Source organism: Lactuca sativa, chromosome 2, assembly GCF_002870075.4.
Source record: "Lactuca sativa cultivar Salinas chromosome 2, Lsat_Salinas_v11, whole genome shotgun sequence".
Lineage (NCBI taxonomy): Eukaryota > Viridiplantae > Streptophyta > Magnoliopsida > Asterales > Asteraceae > Lactuca > Lactuca sativa.
Genome location: NC_056624.2, coordinates 234,131,636 through 234,153,862, shown reverse-complemented (window position 1 = coordinate 234,153,862; position 22,227 = coordinate 234,131,636).

Genomic DNA, 22,227 nt, shown 5'->3' with positions numbered 1-22,227 from the left:
ACATACAATCGAATAACATACTAAAGCATACATAAACATACTCTAACTGTACCCTGATCTAAGGCCTCGCCTAACTTGGGCCCCACCCCTGGTCTGCTACTGAAGTAGTGGAACCCCGTCTATACTCCTACTAGTAGTGAGATACGGGCCCTCACCCACACTCACATTATTCCTATCACGGGCCTCGCCCCTACTCTGCTAATATCGAGATATGGAACCCCGTCCATACTCAGCTAGTGATGAGATACGGGACCTCGCCCACACTCACCTCCCTACCAGGCACATACAAGTATCACAGAGACACAAGTATAAACTAACATTCAACATAAGAATCTTCCTAAGGATTGCCCCGGCATCGGACCCCCAGTCCAGGGACATACTATTATCTAACATACCTCGGGATTACCCCGACATCGGACCCGCGGTCCGGAACCTATCATACCAATACATACAAGAATCGCAAAGACCTCTAGCATCTTAACATTCCTCGAGCCTCGCCTGACATCAGTTCGTAACCCGGAACATAAAACAACAAGTGTCTAGGGCTAACACTCGGGTCTTCCTTCTATACTTAAACATAAGCATAAACATAAACATAATGGGCCGGCATTGTGGCTGTAGACCCATGTATACAGTGAGGAGACTCGCCTCGCACAATTGAAGATTGGCTGAAACCTCTGGCTGCTAATCGACAATTCCCTGAGCTACTCCTCCCCTAGCTCCCCGAGCTACCAATACCAACATAACACTTAGTCCCAAAATGCCTTCCAGAAATCAAACTAAGTCAACTCTGTCCAAAGTCAAAGTCAACGGTCCATGGTTAAAGTTAACACTTCTAGTTTGACTTGACTCGTCGAGTTGCTCCATCAACTCGCCGAGTTCAAAAGCTCAGAATCTTGCAATCGCGAACCAACTCATCGAGTCAACCCCTGACTCACTGAGTACCCTGGCTAACCAGACTCGTGAAAAACTAAGTCAACCCGCCGAGTCATTCCCCTGACTTGTGGAGTTCACCCATAACCGGAAAATCGGGACAACTCACTTAAACTCGTCGAGTCCCTCCCTAGACTCGCCGAGTTCCTCGGTCTGTTGGACAATCTTAAAGGATTAAGCCCCTATACTTCATATCTGAACTCCAAACTTCATAAACACTCTAGAAACGACTTATTAAGGGTAAAGTTTCCAGCTTTACCCATCCTAAGTCCTTCTTAATGGGTTTAGACCAAACCCTAGCTCATTAAGACATAACTCCATGATCCAAAACCCTTATTACTCCAAACCAAATCAGGGAAATCAAAATCTAGGCTCTAGACATCCAATAACCAAGTAAAATCCTGGACTTTACTTCCTTGCATGGACTTTAGGGCTCTAAAAGGCCATGATAATCTCTTTAAGCTTGCATGGGATATCCTAATGGCATAAAGCTTGCACCTTTATGCCTTAGCCACACCTAGGGGCTCCAGATTTGAATGGATCTAAGCTTGGGACGTCCTTGTCCCCATAGATCTAGCTTTTAAACCAAAACTCAAACAAAAGGGACATGAGTAGATCTAAGAGGTTGATGAGCAAGGTCAAGACCTTATTACCAGAAAGTGATGAGGTTGAGAAGCTACTTCTGGATCTACAATCCTCTTCTTGATTCCTCTAAGCTTTTCTCCTTCTTCAAGCTTCCAAGTAGACCACACACACTCCAAAAATGGCTCACAATTACACGAAATGCACTAGGGTTTCGTGGGTGAGGGTTTGGGGTTTAGGGGCTGAAGATGAGGCTGAGGTGATGAAAATATGAGGCTTAAATAGGGCACCAAGTCCCAAAATTAGGGTTTCCCAACCCAGACCAGACTCGCCGAGTCAATCCCCCGACTCGCCGAGTCGGCCACTTAATCTGCGACATGGAACTCGCTCCTACTCGTCGAGTTCTTCCTTGGACTCGATGAGTCGACTCCTTGACTTAGGGTTTTCCTTTCCTTTCTTGGTCTGCTGGATTAGGGGTGTTACAGTTTGTGGATCCAGAAACTACCTCACTTTGTGCATCTTTTGAAGGTATAAATTTTATACCTTGATGTGTTTCTTTCTAGATCTCCATAGATGAGTTTTTATGAGTCTTTTGTCCCAAGTCTTGGACCTTTGTGAGTATGGAGTACTCCGAAGCATATTAGCTATCCTTTCATGTGGTTTAGGTTTTGTAGATTCATAAAAATGGTTGCTTGATGGTCCTTTTCCAGCCATTCAAGAATTTGTTGGTGTTGAGTATGGATTAAGTTAGGGTTTTAAGGTTTAAGCTCTTTTTCAACCATGAAAAGGCTTAATGTTATGGACTTTATGTATTAAGACGTTCTATGGAGGTCAGATCTATGTTTGGATTGCATGTCTTAATAATTAATACATTTTGGAGCGATTTTTGAGATCAGAAGACGTACGCCCTGTGTACTTCTGGCTACACCCAATGTAGCCAGGCCTGACCCAGACTCACCAGACCCCTCGAGTATGCCACACGTAGGAGGAGTGTATGCCCAGCGTATGCGTTGGGCAATTGACTTTTGTTTACTTTTAACTTTTGGTCAAGATTTAGCGTTTTGGACCATAGAAGGGGCAAAATGGTCTTTTTCCCTTAAGGGGCATAGTTGTGGGATTTGGACTTGTGAGTTGAGTTATGGACCTTGATTATTAATTAGGGTTAATTATTATGTTATTAGGCAGAGTCTAGTTTCGGCAGTTCGGGTGTGAGATTTATTTGTCATCAGTATCAGGTGAGTCTCCTCACTTATTATTACATGTGTGGTAGAATAGTTGTATTTATGATTACCAGTTAGGTCTAACTGTTATTATTGTATTATATTGTTTATGTGTGATTAAGACCGCAAATAGTCTCTAGGGTTACTGATAACCCACAGGGTGTGCTGTTTACCCACTGGGACTGGTGATAGTCCCCAGGGTTGCTGATAACTCATAGTTGTTCATATAGACATGATTCATGGATTGAAAACAATCTCTTGTCTAAAATTCTATTTCCCGATTTCCTTATTTGTAATGGCGTCATAAGACATCTAATTGAACACATCAATTTATTTTTGGTTGAGCCCAACACTATAAGTCAATATCAAATCACCGAGGGACCCAAAGATATCGTTTCTCCCATTAGGGAAAAAGGAATGAATAAACTTTAACTTATATGTTTGTATCATTTACTCATCAAATCATACGTGATACTACGTTTTACAAAATCATGTTACTGACACAGTTTCACAATATCAATGTACAACACACTTGTAAAATACAAATTATATATCTCTGATTTAAGAATATAAGATATTATCGTCTCAGGATTACTCGTGATAGAATCCATGAAGTAATTCTTTGAGCGTGGGTTTATCAAATACTGAAATCTCCATTTTCTAAGTCCTCATGAATGTTTTAACAACACAGTTGCTATGTCTAAACTCCTTAGACAATATACAATCCAGTTCATGACAATCTCAATTCACTACTTACTTCCATAAGTATGAGCGATTGTGGAATATGAATAATTAAATTATTCAAGAAGTAAAACATGCAAATTGAGACACAAGAATAAATAATTGACAAAGGCAGTAAACAAACTCATAAATAATCTCTATTATTCAATCACCAAATTCAGTTACATTTATTATGTTACAAGTTTCAAACTAATCATATAATTACTAAAACTAATATCATCTCTCAAACCAATGCTCCTAGCATGCTGATTATGCTTAACCTTACTCAGAGCCTTCATGAAAGGATGTGCATGATTATCTTCTGATGACACTCTCTTCACTAGGATATGACCTTCTTCAACTCTATGTCTGATGTAATGATACTTTCTATCGATATGCCTCGATTTACCATGATCTCTCAGTTCTTTGGTCAAAGCAACCGCTCTTTCATTATCACAGAAAAATTCTATTGGCTCCTAAATGGTCGGAACTACTCTGAGATCATCGATGAAGTTCTTCAGCCAAGCTGCTTCCTTTAATGCTTCACTTGCTGCTATATACTCTGATTCACAAGTAGAATAATCCATTGTGTCTTGGAACTTTTCCAAGTAACTGTTTCACCATTTAATAAGAACACTCAACCAAATTGAGAAAGAAGGTTGTCTCTATCTGTTTGAAAGTTGGCGTCACTATACCTACTCACTCTCGACGTATCACTGCCACGAAGGACTAGAACCATGTCATTTATCCTTTGTAAATACTTAAGAATTTTCTTCATTGTTATCCAATGAGCCCTGCCAGGATTTTCCTGAAATCAACTAACCACGCTTAAAGCAAAACATCATGTCGAGTACATGTGATAGTGTACATGATTGATCCTATAGCTGAAGCATATAGGACTTGACTCATTTCCGTTATCTCTTCATCTGTACTAGGTCTTTGAGTCTTACTTAACTTAGCATTGATTTGAATAGGTAGCTCTCTTTTCTTGGAAGTTTCCATACTAAAGTGTTTTGGTACCTTCTCTAAGTATGTACTCTAACTAATACCAATTAGTCTTTTCTTTCTATTCCTTAAAATTCTTATCCCAAGAATATAGGTTGTCTCTCCATGATTCTTCATTCCAAAACACTTTCCAAGCCAATACGTTACTTCTTGCAGAGTTGGAATGTCATTTCATATAAGGAGCATGTCATCAAAATACAATACTAGGAAAGTTAATAAACTCCCACTAGCTTTGACATACACATATGACTCATCCTCACTCCTACAGAAACCAAATTATTTAACTTTCTCATGGAAGCAAAGATTCCAGCTCCAAGATGCTTGTTTTAATCCATAAATAAATTTCTCAAGCTTACGCACTCTATTAGAAAATTTTGCATCTACAAAACCCTTTGACTGACTCAAGTAAACATCTTCAGCCAACTTCCCGTTAAGGAAAGCGATTTTGACATCCATTTGCTAAATTTCATAATCATGAAAGTCAACTATGGCAAGCATTATCCTAATAGACTTTATATTGGCAACTGGTGAGAAGGTCTCATCGTAGTCAATCCATGGGGTTTGAGTAAATCCCTTCGCAACCACTCATGCCTTGAAAGTGTGTACCTTTCCATCCATGTCGGTCTTCTTCTTGAAGATCCATTTGTAACCCACTGTCTTTCGACCAGGTTCTTGATCAACCAAATTCCAAACTTGGTTATCATACATGGACTTGATCTCGTTGTCCATTTCCTCTTTCCACAAGGCAGCCTTACGGCCTGTCATTGCTTCCTTTTAGTTAGCTGGCTCATCCAAATTTACCAGTGTACAATCATTGAAAAGTGTGTCACCATCTGAAGTTATATGAAAACCATAGTGTAACATCCGGATTCCCAGGTATTATATTTTATTCTTTTATTTTTGGAAGTTGTGAGGAGACTCGGCGAGTTGGTGTCTAAACTCGCCGAGTATGGTCGCGGATTCGTGTACGAGTTCACAGCTGGACTCGGCGAGTTCATGAGTGGACTCGGCGAGTCCATGCTGTTTAATGAAACCCTAATTTCCAGGGTTTGAGACCTATTTAAAGGCCCTTAGGGCCGTCATTTGCGGCCACTAACCCCCAAAGAGAAACCCTAAGAGATCTAGAGCGTTTGTGAGGAAGGAGAGGCCATTCTTGATCCTTTTGTGGGTGTTTTTACAAGAAGGAGTTGACCCAGGCAAGATGAGGCTGAAGGAGGTGCGATTTTGGTGATTTTTGAGTTCTTAGAGATCATATTAAGGTATTTTGCTCGGACCTTCTTCAGTTTTGGTGTTGATTCTTAGTGTTAGGGTTTTCTAACCCTTTTAGAGGTTGAGTAAGTGGAGAATTTAGTCCCTTCTCGAGTCTATGTTCTGGATCTGGACCCAAAGAGGTCCAGAGACCTTAACCCTTGGAGCTTTATGAGTCATTTTGGGAGCCATGAGCTTGGGATGTCATTTTTGGGGCTAAATCACCAAGTTAGACCATTTGGAGGTTATATGAGTGTCAAGGTCTGAACTTTACGTGATTATCATGCTTGGGAAGGCCGGATCTATGAATGTATGGAACAGATCTGACCTCAGGAGGCCTATGGAGTGTGTGCATGGCATGAACTCGCCGAGTCCGAAGAACAGACTCGGGGAGTAGGATGAGGGTTTCCCGTAAATCACTCAGTGAGTAGACTTGCCGAGTTGGGGAATAACTCGGTGAGTCAGGGAGAGTTAGGGGGACTGGAGTTCAAGGCGGAACTCGCCGAGTTGTTCTTGAGACTCGGCGAGTTGAGTCGGGGTGGCCCCGCGATTCATGCCAGGTGTGACTCGTCGAGTCAGGGGAAGTACTCGACGTGCCAAGAGAGGGACTAAGAGAGTCAGTGGACACGTGTAGACTCGCTGAGTCGCCCTAGTGCACTCGACGAGTCAGGTCAAAGTTGACCATTGACTTTAGTTGACTTTTAGGGTTGAGTATAGTGGTATTTTTGAGAGTATTTACTTTGTGTCCGTAGGCGGAGGCTAGATCACATTTCTACCGAGTCAGAGACTTACCGAGACACCCGAGGTGAGTCTTCTCACTATACGTTACCTAGAGTGGTATTATGTGTGGACCAGAGGGTCTTATGTGCTATGTATGAGATTATGTGCTATGTGTTATATGTATGTTGTATGATGTTATAGACCGTACCGAAGTGTCCAACGATATAGACTGGGCCTGAGGGCCCAACGAGCTATGACCGGACCAGAGGGTCCAATGAGCTACGGGACTGGAGGGTCCCGCTGAGACACATCGACCGGAGGGTCGTTTTATAGCCTCGAGTGGCGTATATGTGGTATGCGGTATTTTTGGGAACTCACTAAGAATTTATGCTTAATGTTGTTGTGTTATGTGTTTCAGGTACCAGTAATGAGCGCGGGAAGGCGCCGACATGATTCGTACACACGCACATTGGAGTTTATATATTCTGATCTTTGGGTTTTGTACTGATACAATGTTTTTAAAATGATTGTGAATGATATTTTATGGTTTTTCAAAAGTGGAAAATTGTTCAAATTTTTACGGTGTTACAAGTTGGTATCAGAGCCTTGGTTTGAGGGATTCAGATGCATCTTCGGGCGTATCTGAACTCAAACTGAGGATTTGAGAAAAAATTTGATAATGAAGTAAAATTTTTGAAAAGAGTAAAAAGTGAGTTTTGTGACAAACAGAGCAGAGCCGTGTGTACGATCAGCCAACGTCCGAACGGTGAATCCCCAAAAGTACCCTTACATTATGTGTTATGAGATATGTTATGTTACATTATGCATGCTAGAGTAGGCTAGGTATACCTATTAGGACTAGAGTGGCCTGATTTGTGATGCCTTAGCCTAGGAGATTTCTGCTGCTGAGATGCTTTGAGAGCGGGTAGGTAGCAGTTAGGAGCTCATGAGAATAGAGTACTTGTAATCCAAGATCCAAGGAGGAAGACTTGGAGTGAATGCTGATGCGGTGTGGTCAGTAGTATTGGGGCCATACTACTGAAGATACCGGATCAGTGGGCATTCCAAGTAAGAATCTTTTGGACAACGGAGAACCAGTAGGGTTGCGTCATCAAGTATGAGTATGCTCGATCGAGTCTCTGATAATTCTTACTATATTTTAGAGGCATCATGGTTGGGACTCGACACACACCTGAGAGCAGTGGTGTCAGCGACGAGGAGATCCGTCGATTGATTCACGAGGAGGTGGCTGCTGCCATCCGGGCTGAGATTCCTGAGATGTTTGGGGACATCAAAACCATATTGATTGAGACTTTTGATGAGCGGTATGCAGCGCTGACTGAGGCTGCTGCAGCTGCAGCTACTACTGCTGTTGCTGCTGCCAGACCTCAGGGAGGTGACTCGTTGTTGTTTCGGGAGTTCAGCAACATGAAGCCACCAGAGTTCGACGGGACGCAGGACCCGATTGCCGCTATGAGATGGATCTATGACATCAAGGGATGTTTATATACGTGTTCTTGTCCAGAGCACTTGAGGGTTCGGTTCGCCCTGAACCAGCACCGCTTGGGAGCGAAGGATTGGTGGAAGTTCGTGACGACGAACTTCACTTTGACTGAGATTTCCGAGGTGACCTGGAGAGGTTCAACGCTATGTTTAGAGAGGAGTATGTTCCCCCGGTGGAGAGGGAACGGTTGATTCAGGAGTTCTTGACCCTCAATCAGGGTACTGATTCCGTGGCAGTGATCACCAGGAAGTTCCATGAGAGGGCGATGTTTTGCCCTGAGCAGGTGTCTTCTGAGCATGCTCGTATGAGCCGTTATCCAAGTGTTCTGAGGAGAGATATTCAGGAGTTCGTGGCGAACTTAACTTACCGGACATTTGCTGAGCTTCAGGCAAATGCCCGGAAGAGGGAGATTGAGTTGGAGACTCAGGCTAGGGAGGAGGCCGAGTCACAGAGGGCGGATCGGCGACCGGCTCAGTCTCAGCCGGCAGCCAAGCGGGCTAGACCCGTTGATTCAAGATATAAGGCGCGAAGGGCCGCACTTGTGGGAAGTGCGTTAAGAGTCACGAGGGGTCGTGCAGGGCTGGAGTATGCTACAAGTGCGGGAAGGAGGGGCATATCGCGAGGGATTGCCCCAAGGGATTTTTGGTTTGCTTTCATTGCAACCAGACTGGCCATCGGAAAGCCGAGTCCCACAGCTTCTTCAGGGGTCAGCACAGGGATCTGCGCCTACTGTTAGGGCTACTGATGTCCGGCCGGTGAAGGCCAAGGCCCCGAAGGCTCGTGGGAGAGCATTTCAGTTGACTGTGGAGGAGGTCCGCACGGCGCCCGATGTTGTTGTTGGTATGTATTCTCTATTCATCTTTTATTTGAGTCGAGTTTTTATGCTTATATGATGATGTGCGTATGTACTTTTCTTGTGAGTTCTATGCCTGCTTTGGTATTGTTTGACTCGGGTGCGAGTCGGTCGTTTGTTTCCATAGCATTTAGTCAGCTCATTAGTATCCGTCGGGAGGCGTTTGATCGACCTCTGCGAGTTTTCATAGCTGATGAGCGAGTAGTGTATGCTTCTGATGTGATTCAAGGATGTGTCCTTGAGATCTTTGGTGTGGAGTTTTCAATAGATCTGGTTCCGATCGCGATGGGGGACGTGTGTGTTATAGTGGGTATGGATTAGTTGAGTCGATATGGAGCGGTGATAGACTGCGAGCGTCAATTGGTGACGATTCGAGACCCTAGTGGGGGAGTTCTTACGGTGTACGGCGAGGGTACACGCGCGGGTTCAGCATTTTGCTCGGCCGCCAGAGCAAGACAGAGTCTACAGCAAGGCTGTAAGGGATTTGTGGCATATGTGATGGATGCGAGGGTTGATACAGAGAGGCCGAAGTCAGTGGATGAGGTCCCCATAGTGCGTGAGTTTCCGGATGTGTTTCCAGAGGAGTTGTCGGGTGTGCCTCCGAAGAGGCAAGTAGAGTTCGGTATTGAATTGGTTCCAGGAGCTGCGCCTATCGCCAAGGCGCCTTGTCGCCTTGCGCCTCCGAAGATGCAGGAGCTATCCTCGCAGCTCCAGGAGTTGTTGGGGAAGGGGTTTATCAGGCCGAGCAGTTCACCATGGGAGGCGCCTATTCTTTTTTTCAAGAAGAAGGATGGTTCGCACCGAATGTGCATTGATTATCGTGAGTTAAACAAGCTAACGGTCAAGAACCATTACCCGTTGCCGAGGATCGATGATTTGTTCGATCACTTGCAGGGAGCATCTTGGTTCTCCAAGATCGATTTGAGGTCTGGGTATCATCAGGTGAGGGTGCGGGAGGAGGACGTCCAGAAGACAACATTCCAGACTCGTTATGGGCATTAAGAGTTCGTGGTGATGCCTTTCGGACTCACCAACGCACCGGCGGTGTTCATGGATCTCATGAACAGAGTGTGCAGACCGATGTTGGATCGCTCAATGATCGTGTTCATCGACGACATATTGGTGTATTCGAGATCCAGAGAGCAACATGAGGAGCATTTGAGGGAGATCCTCGGAATTCTGAGATCGGAGAGGCTTTATGCCAAGTTCTCCAAATGTGAGTTCTGGCTACGAGAGGTTCATTTTTTGGGGCATCTCGTTAACCATAATGGGATATTGGTCGATCTGGCCAAGATTAAGGTGGTCATGAGGTGGGAGGTGCCGAGATCACCCACCGAGATCAGGAGCTTTCTGGGTTTGGCCGGCTATTATCGGAGATTTATTAAGGATTTCTCCAAGATCGTCGTGCCACTCACCAAGTTGACCCAGAAGGGTGCTGCGTTTTCTTGGGGTCCGGAGCAGCAGACCTCATTCGAGACACTTCGCCAGATATTATGCGAAGCCCCAGTTTTAGCACTTCCGGAAGGGATGGAGGATTTTGTGGTATATTGTGATGCATCAATATCCGGTTTGGGAGCGGTGCTTATGCAGAGGGGGCATATGATAGAATATGCATTGAGGCAGCTTAAGCCTCATGAGTCGAGGTATCCCACTCATGATTTGGAACTGGGAGCGGTAGTGTTCGCCATCAAGATCTGGCAACATTATCTGTATGGGGTTCAGTGTACGATATACACGGACCACAAGAGCTTGAAGTATTTGATGGATCAGCCCAACCTGAATATACGCCAGAGGAGGTGGTTGGATGTGGTCAAGGATTATGATTGTGAGATCCTGTACCACCCGGGCAAGTCTAATGTTGTAGCCAATGCACTGAGCCGTAGGGCGGAGGGCGCCCCAATGCGAGATGTTTGTTTGAGATTGACAATGATGACCCCAGTGTTGGATGCTATTTGTGGGGCCCAGGCTGAGGCTGTGAGGCCAAAAAACCAGAAGATAGAGCGATTTGTCGGGCTGGTATCAGAATTCGTTACCGATAGTCGGGGGCTTATGACATTTCAGGGTCGGATATAGGTACCGTCCGTGGGCGGAACGCATACCATTTTGATGGAAGAGGCTCATCGATCGAAATTCTCGATCCATCCCGGGGCCACTAAGATGTATTTGGACCTGAAAAAGGAATATTGGTGGCCTTGTATGAAGAGGGATGTCGCATGGTTTGTAGAGAGATGCTTGACCTGTCGCAGGGTTAAGGCCGAGCACCAGCGTCCACATGGTAAGCTGTAGCCATTAGAGATTCCCGAGTGGAAATGGGAACAAATTACCATGGATTTCATCACCAAATTGCCAAGGACCGCGAGGGGTGTCAATGCAATTTGGGTGATTGTGGACAGGTTGACGAAGAGTGCTCACTTCCTGGCCATCAGTGAGAGCTCTTCCACGGAGAGGTTGGTAGAGTTGTACGTGAGAGAGGTGGTATTGCGGCATGGAGTGCTGATCTCGATTGTCTTAGATCGAGATGTACGTTTCACTTCCAGGTTCTGGAAGAAGTTTCATGAGGAATTGGGTACGAAACTACATTTTACTACCGCATACCACCCACAGACTGACGGACAGAGTGAGCGGACGATTCAGACGCTCGAGGACATGCTCCGAGCATGTGTGTTGGATTTCGGTGGGAGTTGGGACACGTATTTGCCCTTGGCAGAGTTTTCTTACAACAACATCCACCATTCGAGCATTGTCATGCCGCCCTTTGAGCTGTTGTATGGGAGGAGGTGTCGGACCCCTATTTGCTGGGGAGAAGTAGGGCAGCGTGTAATGGGTAGTACCGAGATTATGCTTCAGACGACAAAGCAGATCCAGCAGGTCAGACAGAGGTTGTTGACTGCTCAGAGTCATCAGAAGAGTTATGCGGACAGACGCCGGTCCGAGCTCGAGTTTCAGGTCGGCGACTTCGTGCTCCTGAAGGTCTCTCCTTGGAAATGAGTGATTCGCTTCAGGAAGAGGGGCAAGTTGGGACCCCGATATATTGGTCCTTTCAGGGTGATCGCGAGGGTAGGCAGGGTAGCCTACCGTTTGGAGTTACCGGCATAGTTGGGTCAGATTCATGACACTTTCCACGTGTCGCAGCTGCGAAAGTGTATACCCGACGAGTCGACAGTGGTGGCATTAGAAGATATTCAGGTGGATGCAAGCCTGAATTATGTTGAGAGACTGGTGGCGATTAGGGATCGGAAGGTCAAGGTTTTGAGGAACAAGGAGGTGCCTCTGGTTCAGGTCCAGTGGCAGCATCGGAAAGGGTCAGAGTTGACTTGGGAACCGGAGCGTGAGATGCGGGAGCAGCATCCAGAGTTGTTTGCAGAATGAGACTTCGAGGGCGAAGTCTGATTCTAGTGGGGGAGAATTGTAACATCCAGATTCCCAGGTATTATATTTTATTCTCTTATTTTTGGAAGTTGTGAGGAGACTCGGCGAGTTGGTGTCTAAACTCGCCGAGTATGGTCGCGGATTCGTGTACGAGTTCACAGCTGGACTCGGCGAGTTCATGAGTGGACTCGGTGAGTCCAGGCTGTTTAATGAAACCCTAATTTCCAGGGTTTGAGACATATTTAAAGGCCCTTAGGGCTGTCATTTGTGGCCAATAATCCCCAGAGAGAAACCCTAAGAGATATAGAGCGTTTGTGAGGAAGGAGAGGCCATTCTTGATCCTTTTGTGGGTGTTTTTGCAAGAAGGAGGTGACCAAGGCAAGAGGAGGCTGAAGAAGGTGCGATTTTGGTGATTTCTGAGTTCTTAGAGATCATATTGAGGTATCTTGCTCGGACCTTCTTTAGTTTTGGTGTTGATTCTTAGTGTTAGGGTTTTCTAACCCTTTTAAAGGTTGAATAAGTGGAGCATTTGGTCCCTTCTCGAGTCTATGTTCTGGATCTGGACCCAAAGATGCATTGGCGGAGCATTATTAGGGCCAAGGGGGGCTGTGCCCCGCCCCCCCCCCCTATTTTTTGGTTATAAATAGCCCTTATAGTTTCATTTTATACATTTTATACCCCAAAATATAAAATTTTGTCCTTGGCCCCCTCTGCTTACCAATTTTTTTGCATATTATATATTTGGCCCCTCCGAATCAAATGTTGAAGCTCCGCCCCTGCAAAGAGGTCCAGAGACCTTAACCCTTGGAGCTTTATGAGTCATTTTGGGAGCCATGAGCTTGGGATGTCATTTTTGGGGCTAAATCACCTAGTTAGACCATTTAGATGTTATATGAGTGTCAAGGTCAGAACTTTACGTGATTATCATGCTTGGGAAGGCCGGATCTATGAATGTATGGAACAGATCTGACCTCAGGAGACCTATGGAGTGTGTGCATGGCATGAACTCGCCGAGTCCGAAGAACAGACTCGACGAGTAGGATGAGGGTTTCCCGTAAATCACTCAGTGAGTAGACTTGCCGAGTTAGGGAATAACTCGGTGAGTCAGGGAGAGTTAAGGGGACTGGAGTTCAAGGCGGAACTCGCCGAGTTGTTCTTGAGACTCGGCGAGTTGAGTCGGGGTGGCCCCGTGATTCATGCCAGGTGTGACTCGTCGAGTCAGGGGAAGTACTCGACGTGCCAAGAGAGGGACTAAGAGAGTCAGTGGACACGTGTAGACTCGCCGAGTCGCCCTAGTGCACTCGACGAGTCAGGTCAAAGTTGAAAGTTGACTTTTTTTTACTTTTAGGGTTGAGTATAGTGGTATTTATGAGAGTATTTACTTTGTGTGATTAGGTGGAGGCTAGATCACATTTCTACCGAGTCAGAGACTTACCGAGACACCTGAGGTGAGACTTTTCACTATACGTTACCTAGAGTGGTATTATGTGTTGACCAGAGGGTCTTATGTTCTATGTATGAGATTATGTGCTATGTGTTATATGTATGTTGTATGATGTTATAGACCAGACCGAAGGGTCCAACGATACAGACCGGGCCTGAGGGCCCAACGAGCTATGACCGGACCAGAGGGTCCAACAAGCTACGGGACTGGAGGGTCCCGCTGAGACACATCGACCGGAGGGTCGTATTATAGCCTCGAGTGGCGTATATGTGCTATGCGGTATTTTTGGGAACTCACTAATCATTTATGCTTACAGTTGTTGTGTTATGTGTTTCAAGTACTAGTGATGAGCGCGGGAAGGCGCCGACATGATTCGTACACACGCACATTGGAGTTTATATATTATGATCTTGGGGTTTTGTATTGATACAATGTTGATACAATGTTTTTAAAATGATTGTGAATGATATTTTATGGTTTTTCAAAAGCGAAAAATTGTTCAAATTTTTACGGTGTTACACATAGAACTTGGGTGGCATGTTAACTCTACTAGAACATCGAAGAGGTAATGAATTGTCAATGGGCTCAACAGGAGTCACATCCTCTGGTTTAGGGCTAGTGTCTTCTAAGGTTTCTTCATTGGTTGATTCTGGAAATTCTTCAAGATCAATCGTACTCCCACTGTCCTCTTTGCATATGAGCTCTCTCTTGCGAAAGACTTATCTTTGTGCTACAAAGACCACGTTCTCACTAGTTCTGTAGAACAAATATCCAAAAGACTTTTGTGGGTAGCCAATGAAAATACACTTCTCACTTATAGGTGCTAGCTTGTCATGAGTCTCTCGTCTAACGAAAGCTTCACAACCCCAGGCCTTAATATGTGCTAATGAGGGAACTTTCCTTGTCTACATCTCGTGAGCTGTTTTAGCAACCTTCTTGGTAGGGACAAGATCGAGGATATAGGTGGCTTTCTCTAAGGCATACCCCCATAAAGAAATGGAAAGAGAATCTTGACTCATCATGGAACGAACCATGTCTAACAAGGTCCGATTACGCCTCTCAGCCACACCATTAAGTTGTGGTGTCCTAGAAAGATAATGACAACCATAGGATGTTAAGAATAAAACATTTAAATACTTTGATCCCACTTGGTTTTAGGGAGTTGATGAATATGAAAAAAAAAACTCAAGAATAGAGTTTCTCTATAATGTATCCAGCAGCAAGAGTAAATCTTATAGAATGTTGGTTCCCTTATTGTATGAAGTACTCCATAAGCCTTTAAGTGGTTATCACAATTAAGCATTAACGATGAAACATTTCTAAGAACCAAATCTTCACTAGGATTCAAAAGACATAAAGAAGAAGAAGAAGAAGAAGAAGAAGAGTAATAGAACCCACATCTATAGAGAGAAAACAAGAAGAAAATGACTAGCAAAATTTCAAGCAACATAAAAGTTAATTATGCCTCTTCTTTTATAGTAACTTGCAAGTAAGAATGACAATCCCTCTTAAATGAAAACATGGGTTGCAAATGAAAGAGACATGGGGTGTAGTTGGTTGCTTTACAAGCAACCTTACCCTCTTCACTCATACCTATGACTTTGACTAGCCATTAGTCAAAGCATGGGTGACTTCCACTACTTATTATATACAAGTATGTATATATTTTATTTATATAAAGTAGCTTTATATAAATGGACTACAAAGGGTCCATAAAGACGTACATAACATATAAATAATATTTTCCCAATCAAATAAGTATGTTGAATATATTTATCAAGGCTGTAAAAATCGTTGGACGTTACCTAGTCGGTAGACTGGGGTTAAGGGATTAATCGGCTAGGCAGAGATTAATCGGGGGATTAATCGGTGACCATTAATGGCTAATTTGTTGAATTTTAAAAAATTAAATATGACTAATATCTTATAAAAGTTCATAAATACCACTAATATGATGACAAAATAGGTTAATCTGATTAATACAACACTAATCATATCTCAAATAGTTTCTATTGAGATATAACTTCTTCAAAATGTTAAAATTTTATCGGGTTCTACTGCTACACTTATTGTGTGTGTAGGGATTAATCGTTATGCGTCTTCTAATCGGTCGAGTAGCGCCTAGGGATTAATCGGAGATTAATCGGTCGCGATTTTTGCAACACTGATATTTATTAATAGTCATATTAATAATAAAAAATCAATATCTACCAACTTGCTAAAGGTGTGACCCTATAGGATTATATGTTATTGACAAACATCATTCTAAAATGATTCTTGAACATATTGATCCAACATATTTATCTACAAATACAACATTATAAAATAATTTATTAAGATAATTGTCCAAAATAAAATGTTAATTATGGTAATATTAATTGCCACGAGTCTCACTCGCTCACCACATGTCTCGGTCCCTCAATACGTGTCCAACAGTAAACACCTCGACACATCACAACAAATATCACCCGTGTTGCGACCTTTGACTATTGACTAAGGTTGACTCATCTTTGATATGACACATCATGTCAACATAAGGGCATGTCATGCCTTCCAGAAATGGCAATCTACTTTTGTATTAACTTGTCATATTCTCCTTCTATATCGCAATGCTACACTAAAACACATTTTGTATACCTTAAAGCAAACTCCATGCTTTATTTCTCCAACTTCTCATATAAACAAGTTATACCCCTTTAAATAATACATGTTATGAAAAACGGATATATTACATCGGGTTAGGTCAAAGCTCTCTCAACCCATTTAATGATTTTCCTCAAGAACCCAACACGACATATCACATTTGTTAGGTCTATTTGGAAGAAACAAAGGGGATTTATTATTTCTAAATAAGTTGGAATCGAGACTAAGTTGTTGAGATTTCGAAACAATTTAACTTTCTTAACAAATATTTGATCAAAATTCTAAAGCTTCAACCGTCTTCTTTGTCTTCAACCTAGTTTCGAGTTTGCATATTTTCTAACCCTCAATTGCATGAAATCAGTCTTGGATTTGTCTCCCTTCCAAATGAAGAAGACAAATGAAACCATCTAGATCGATCTCAACCTGCAACAATTTTGGATTTCAATAATGTTGTTCATCACCATGCGAACCTGCAAGTCATGTGGTATCCTTGGGGGTTTGTGTGTGGTGCGGTCGCACCGAGCCTTTAACCATAAAGGGCCTTCGTTCATATATTTTCTGTAATATTATACTAATTAAATTTGAAGGAAAAATAATGATATATTAATTAAAGAATACTTACATGTTGCTTATTAATCTCATTCATGTTCTATTAACAATAAATATTAGTTTTTTTAAATATATTATTATATCGATTAAATTCAAATATCAATATAAATACATTACATGTCAACAACACTAAAGGTCCAAATGAAAGTTAATATTTAAAATTGAATTTAGACTCAAAGTATACTATATGAAAAAAGAATTTTCACATTAAGTATTCACATTTAAGTTTTCCATGGTCATATTTTCAATTCTACGACATCGACAAGAGTCAACAGATAATTATATTCGAAGTAATTCGAATTGTGAACATATGTAATTGTATAAATAAAACCAACAAATAAGTGTGATATTTAAATTTGATTGATATAATATATAAATTTCTAATTTTAAGTTATAGTTAATATAAACCTTTGTCCAAATGTTCTAATCACGTTAAATTTATCATTGATTTTTTTTACTAAAAAAATACCTCACACTAGAAAATATGATTCGGGTTGCTTTAAATATAAAATAAAACATAAAAAATAATTTATCATAGTCAAAGAGGATCTATCAATACATCATCAATCATCAGAGTAAATCACAAAATGCGGAAACATGTGGTGTGTACTCTGCAATCATCTTGAGTTCTTCCCTTTGGAACCAGAAGTGCCTGAAACATAAATTGAAAATCGTAAACACAAAGCTTAATGAGTTCCCCAACATACCACATACCATACATAAATAAACACATAACGGGGCCTGCCCAATGAGTGTATCAGGCCTCGCCCACGCTCGCATAACGGGCCCCGCCCACTGAGTATAACAGGCCCCGCCCAACATACAAATCATATAAGCACATACACATACAAGAGTCACACAAACATCTAGTATCCTAGCATCACTGATCATGGGCCGACATTGGTGCCTTAGACCCGCTAAACATGGTGAGGAAACTCACCTCGCACTGCTAAACCTCACGGCTAAATCTCTGGCTGGTGGCCCGCTAAAAATCCCTACGTTATAATCACAAAACATCATCCAATTAATAATTGGATCCTGACTCACCCTAAGAGTCCAAACTAGGGTAAAAGACCTTTTTACCCTTCCCTATATTTGGCCTAAGGCCCAAGCCCAATCCAAATTGTCTAAAGGCCCAAATTCTAAAACAATCACCCAAGGCCCACTATAGCCCAATTTTCCAAATTGGGACTAAACCCCTTCATGGGCTTAAACTAAGGTCCAAAAGTATTCTTAGCCCAAAACATCCTGGTGGCCAAAATAAAGCCCTAGACTCCTAAAGTCCAAAATGAAGCCCAATACCAAAAGCCCAACTTTTGCATCCCACTATTGAGTATGCGGGTTGTACTCGCTTGAGGGCTTGTACGTGCAACGTACATGCTTGTATGCCCAACGTACTCCATCTTTTTGCCAACTTTCACTTTTTAGCTTCTTAATCGATTAAGACTTCCATCCCAACTCAGATCTGACTTCCTTAAGGTGGGTTATCATGTAAAGTTGCCAACTTTACGTGCATGCATGGCTTAATAAGGCTCTAGAGCTCAAAAGAGTTTAATAAATGACTTAATACATGAATGATACCATAAACAACATAAAGTTTGCACATTTAAGCTTAAGGAACCCTCCAAACATCCAGATCTACAAGATTTAACTTCTAAAATGGTCTTAACTCATCAAGACCAACCAAAAGGAACCAAAAAGGATCATAACAATCTAAAGAGTAGATCAAAGCAAAGAGTGGACAAGGTATGAACTTTATACCTCAAAAGTCACCAAAAGATGGAGCTAAATTTGGATATCTAAGCTTCCCTTCAATAAATTAGTCTTCCAAATTCTTCTTCTATCACTTCAAGGAGCACAAACCACCAAAAATCAAGACCAGGGCTCAAGAACACTCAAAGATGCCATTAGGGTTCTAGATTAGAGTTTTAGGACAATGGAGGCCGATAAAGAGGCCAACTCTTGGGACTTAAGATGAATATATAGGGCGCAACACCCAAAAATTAAGGTTTCATTTAGACGCACGTAAGCCCCGCATACACAACCGTACGCCCCGCGTACGTACCCGAAGGCGTGATCCAACCTCGCACTAGTACGCTAAGTGTACACACATGGTACGCCCCGCGTACTAGCTTCTCAGCTAATACGCTAAGCATACCCTATGGTACGTCCTGCTTACTAACATAATGACCAAAAGTGAAGTGCTCATAAGTAGAAGGGTTAAAGGGAACATACCAAATTCAAGTGTTACAAGTTCCAGAATGTTATTGTAATGAATAATCGATTCAGGTGGATGAAAATGTATTCAAATATGGTACTATAAATTTTGTTAATTTTCAATCTAATGAGAATAAAAATAGAAAATATTTAACATTGAATGTGTAAGAAGTTGATGATTTTGTGGAATATCGTATAAAAGAGGAAGTTGTATTGCAAGTGTCGAGAATATGCATTGTGTTGATGAAAACATAGCCTGCCGACTTTAATGGTAATGATGTCGCCACTAATATATAGTTAACAACTAAGATCCTAGAAATTGAGATACCTTCCATGCTATATGAAGAAACTTACTAGTAAAAATGGTCTTATAAGATATATGTTAACTGCTCGTGAATTTACAGAATGCTTGTTATAAACTTTATATTTTGGAATTTAATTAATAACATTTTACAAGAAATATTTTATAAGGCCTCAATTTCACTTTTGCATACCTCCAAAATGTGTGGCCAACATGTATGCAACTAACCAATTCTTTAGCTTCATCTTCATCTTTATATTCGTCCTCGAGAACATCATTATTTTGAAAACCTAATAGAATGAATTATTAATCATCGGCTAACTGTGATTATTAAAGAATGTATGAAAGAGAAATTAGTCATGATGAATAATTAAATTAGTGGTTATACTGAATCCCAAAACAAAAATAAATAAATTGATCACTGCACATGTATTTAATGTTGGTGATTTTAGTGTGACCATGTCATTTTAAGTAACTGGAACTAACATGTGAGCTAAATGGATTCATAATTTGTACTCTAATATATGTATGGGGTTGTGCAGAGCGCACACATGTATAAGATCAAATTAGAAGCCGGTTCGACGACTAGTCGGGGGTCCGGGGGCAGTGCCCTTGAATCCGGGGTTTCCAAAGGGGCAGCGCCCCTAGCGGGGTCCAAGGGGCAGAGCCCCTAACTGGTCATGACTTGCTTCCAAAGCAACTAATGACGGCTCAGCCCTACTAAAACCTTAATCTCATTTAATATATAAACGATTCTTCCTTCTCAGAAGAGGGTGACGAATTTTAGCTCTCATTTTCATTAAACTTTCACAGAATCTCTCTAGCAAATTGGCTTACGATTTCTGTGCCTAGAATCATAAGTGTCCACTTGGATTATCCTAGGCTGAATTTCTTGCAACTCAGGCATAGGGTAGAAATATCAGTTCGGAAAATATACTCACGATCCAAGTTGGTATCCATATCTCCAACACAAACCCTAAATTTTCTTACATTTAACATCGACTCGGCCATATAATGACGTTAGTTATAAGGATAAAATATATATTATTATATAATATATGCCAAAATATTGAGACATAAAACTATTTGTGGTGCTTTTACCAACCGTAAAAACCATCTATTTAATTTTGTGTTGATTTTATTGCCTCTAACATTACATATTATAAGATAATAAATGAAAAATTAGAAAGAAAAAAAAATGTCTACGAAAAAAAGCGAAGTGGTGAGTCAAAAAAACACGCGTGGTGATTTCTTTTGAAAGAGAAAAGAAAGCAAAAGCAAAAGTTTATGGATAGGCATGCAAAATGCAATCCATATTTTATCAATTATAATCCATCATTAAACTTCTTTAAACAAATTAAACAAAATATAATGGCTCTATATTAAAACAATTTTTTTTATTTAATTTGTAGTTTATCAAAATGCGCAAAATTTTCAAATAATCAAAACTTGTCTTCCCAATAATAATACAATATCAATTCTGTATTCTAAAATAGTAATAGTAATAGTTATAAATATTAAAATAGAACTTATGAAAATTATATATACATATATATATATATATACATATATATATATATATATATATATATATATATATATATATATAAGGGTTAGGTTATTTTGTTTTTACTAACTATTGTGTGTCAGAATGCACAGATCTAGACCATCAGATGGAATATAATCAAAGGTCATGATCTAAAGGTTTATGATAGTAGAATATGATAGCATGTACCGTATAATCACACAAATTTCAACATAAGGACATTTTAGTCAATTAACCTATATTAAAAAGGAAATTTTCGGATTTTTAGGGATGATTAATTCCTTTATTTTTTAAAATTTTGAATATTTTAAATTAATTCAAATTTAAAAATCTGATTTTATTCTGTCAGAATGATAGAATGCGAACCATAAACTAGTAAATATATTTTTCGATTTTATTCTGTCAGAATGGCTGAATGTCAACCATAAACTAGTAAATACATTCTGAAAAAAATACACAAATCAATTCTTGAACTAATAATATAACAATAATTACATTGTATGATTGTGATTCATTGAATAATAACAACATTCTGAAAGAAAAAATTAAAAAAAAACATCAAAATCTAACAAAAACACTAATCTATTCTGAAAGAATATTATTTTTAAGCAACACTTTATACATTGTAGCATAACATATTCTGGTATAATATACTCTCGTTCTATATGTTTTCTTCCTTTTCCACATCAATGTTAGCCTCTTCAAAACCTAAATCCAAAAAGAAAAGATAATCAATTTTCAAAAATTAAACAATTCAATGCATTATAATAAAATACATCAATAAATATTCTTACAGAATAAACTATTCTTGCAGAATGGTTTTGAATATTCTTAAAGAATTTGTAACATATTCTATCGGAAACGATATAATAGAGAATGGTAATTACCGGATTTAATTTGAAGAAGAATTCCAAAGCCAGGGTAGATAGGAGCACGGGACTTGAACCCGATGATCTTCCCTCCCGTTTTAAGCTTACAAGTCTGGGTTACTAGTGGTTTTCTCATTGAAGCTTCCTCCAAAGGGCAAGAGGGAATCTTTGATTCTTTCTAAAACATCGGATGTGTCAATATCAAAGTAAGGTTGGTAAGTAGCAACTGTGAATACCTTGAACCAACCACTACTTTGTTGTGCTTCTTATGAACCAGATACTGGCTTTGAGAATGTATCTGAAGAGAAAATGTAACAAAGATTACATCTCTAATAAGTTTAACTGATAGATGTTCATTAGTTGGTAGTTTGCTTGGAGGATTAAAATAACATGAGTCTTGTTTTCCAATTAGCTGAGGTTTTAGATAGGTTAACTAAGTCATGA